This window comes from Pseudomyrmex gracilis, unplaced genomic scaffold (assembly GCF_002006095.1).
Source record: "Pseudomyrmex gracilis isolate BER0280 unplaced genomic scaffold, ASM200609v1 scaffold_133, whole genome shotgun sequence".
In the NCBI taxonomy this organism is placed as follows: domain Eukaryota; kingdom Metazoa; phylum Arthropoda; class Insecta; order Hymenoptera; family Formicidae; genus Pseudomyrmex; species Pseudomyrmex gracilis.
This window is the reverse complement of record NW_018020717.1, coordinates 269,838-273,020: the sequence shown is the minus strand read 5'-3', so window position 1 is coordinate 273,020 and position 3,183 is coordinate 269,838.

Genomic DNA, 3,183 nt, shown 5'->3' with positions numbered 1-3,183 from the left:
ACACACACACACACACGACACGCATACGTAAGAGTAAGTAGCTAACTAGAATCTTAACCGGCGTTTAGTTCGGGATGTTCGCGAAGAGAATTCGCCAGGTAATGGTTTATTTTCTCTCCTCACGACACGATGTGCAATTACGTCGGGGAGGGGGCGTGGCCAAATAGACTGGAATTACGAGTGTCAGGAAATTAAGCTACGGAATAATTACGCGAATCCGATATTAATTTCCGAGATTCTTTTTTCCGTCCGAGGCGCGGGTAAGTAACAAGTAATTTGTGCGCCCAACTGCATTTTAAACGCCGTGCAACAAACACCAACGTCGTTCGTGTCTTGCACTTTTCTCTCTGTCGTAAGACGCAACCGGAGGAGGGGGAGGGGGGGAACGATTAAAGTTAATCACCTCTCGTGTGTGATAAACGCTCGCAGGCGGAAATTTATGTTAGAGGATACCGAGAGAGACAGAGAGAGAGAACGTGCGCATTGGCGGGCAATAACCACGATGGAGATAATATACGCGTCCGATGTATATAAAAAGCGTGCGGCGCGTATAACGCAATGCCCCCCCTCGATGAAGAAGCCTCTCTCTATCGGGCGTGAACTTCCCGATCTGTTATCTGGCGATCTGGATAACGCGAAGCGGGAGAGACAACACACAGCTGACGAATATATAGATCGGTATTACAAATTGACGTCATCGTCGTTTTGTCATCGGCCGACGGGTTGATTAATGAATTTCATTTACGTGTTTGCTGTGTGCGATTCGGCACGTGTCGTCGAAAACGCGCGGACAAAACTCACGTTTGTGTGTGCGCGCGCACACACACACACATACCGATCAATTCAATAAACCACGGATGAATATTCCATGAGCAGTTTTGATTCGCGATCGATTGCGAGGGACTTGACGCAAATGAATTTTTTAATTAAAAAAAAAAAAAAAAAAAAAGAGGCGTTTAATTGAAAAAGTAATTTTTATACGTACGTAAAAAAGAATACGCGGAGAAGAGATTGAATTTACGATTTAAAATAGCTCTTTTCATCTCGACACAGAACCCCGGTGACCGGGGTGTCGCGTGGTATATATCTCGTCTCGACTGTCGTCGTTATTAATTAGCTCGAAATAAAACGAAGCCGTCCAATCGCGCGTCACCTCATCGTTCTTTATCGCTCTCTCGGATTCCGTCGGGACGCGCGATGTGCACGAAGCTGAATAATTGCGTTATATACGACCTTCTTCTTCCCTCGTCTTCTCTCCTCTCTCTCCTTCTCTTTGCTCTGTTCCTTCATTTTCTCTCTCTCTCTCTCTCTCTCTGTCTTTCTCTCGCTCGCGCGCGCTACACAACCACGCGACCCTATGTAACGTCATTATCCCATTAGTCCACGACGAGATACGCGACTACACGACGACGACGACGACGACGACTCCTTTTTCCCCTCGTACGACGAAGCAAGCGCAAATATACGTGGCGGCTAACGTTCCGCAGCGGCGAAGCCGCGCCGGCTAATTTTATTTACCGATTAAACGTCGCGCCGGTATTAGTATACAAGCCGGTTACCACGGAAGCACGGGATGACGAATGCGCATTAAAAAGTCATGACACACTGAGTTCAGCCATACGGTGTATGAAACTCGTCAAGGAACTTATTTTAAACAAACTCTGGCGCGCGCGCGCGTCTAGTTTGACGTATGTATGTAGCTAACATCTTTCAACACCGTTGCCCGACCAGAAATTTTAACGCTAAACGTAGCCAGCGTCAAATATTTTTGTTTCTATTTTTTTTAACTTACTCGAGTGTTGGTAATTAATTAATTGTCACGTTGAAACGCGAAAAATTTCTGGTTCGCAAACATTTTAAATCTCGCTTCAATTTGAAGTTCTTGTTCCTGTGTTTTCATTTACATTATTTTTTTGTCGAGTTTTGTACAAAACGTTTTTTTATAATATAAATTATTATATTATATATTATATATATTATATATACATTATAATATATTATATATATTATATTATATATACATTCACTTATCTTTACATATATATTATATATATTATATATATTATATTATATATTATATATTATTATATTATATATATCGCACGCGTATAATATAGAAATAATTATATTCTACACACTTATATATGTAACACATATGTATGATATTATTGTTTATGATTTTACATAATTTTCTAGGTGGAATAAAATTACACACACATCTCGGCAATTGATTCGCGCTAAAAAAAAGAGCGAGAATAATTCAATACATGAATATTTGTACATTGGAACGTGTGTGTGCGCGCCTGACACACGGGAATCCGTCTTATCCTCGAGGAAGGTCGCGCCCGTTTTACTTTTTTTCTTTTTCCCGCGGCGACGGGATCTCCTCCTCCTCGCGCGAGGGAGAACAAACAAGGCAGCAAGGCACAGTCATATGAATTGCGCTCCAACAGGTGCCGGGTATCGACACCACCAGAGCACCTGATGAAGTACAATTAACATGCAGCCTCCACATTCTTCCTTTCTTCATTCTGCGTGCGTGTTGTTCTTCTCTTCCTCCCCTCTCTTCTTCACATCTGGACCTCCTCTCTCCTCTTCTCTGTCCTCCCCTCGGGCTGGTTTGTTTTTTTTTTCCTCGTCGAAAAGGCGCGGCTCGTTTCTCCGCAGCGCGCGCTACTTCAGGTACCTGACTGACTTCTGAATTGGCACAGCCTAAAGTACCCGAGTAACGCGTGTCGCGAACGATACGTGTGATACAAGAAAGAAGAGACGGAGCGAGGCTGGTGTGTGCTGGCTGGTTGAATTCTCCATCGGTCTCCTCGACGATCCCGTTGCGTGTCCGCGATTAAGATTCAATTTTATCCGTTCGGACGAACATTAACGCGAGCATTCCCGATGGAATGTGCGCGTTTAAACACACAAAGCGGATATACGTTTCAAGACTCATATACGTACACCGAAAAAATTATATTCTCGTAAGTAGAAGATTTTATACTTGAAAAATCTTCTTAAAGATTTTAGATGATATTCTTCTGAAATTAAGAATATATTCTTTATTTAAGAATATAGTCCTTTTCGATAGTAAGATATATATGTTTTTCTGTAGAGGCTTTTTATATTCCAACCAGTATATATTCTTATCAATATTACTATTTAGAGGATTTTCCTCTTAAAATAAGAAAC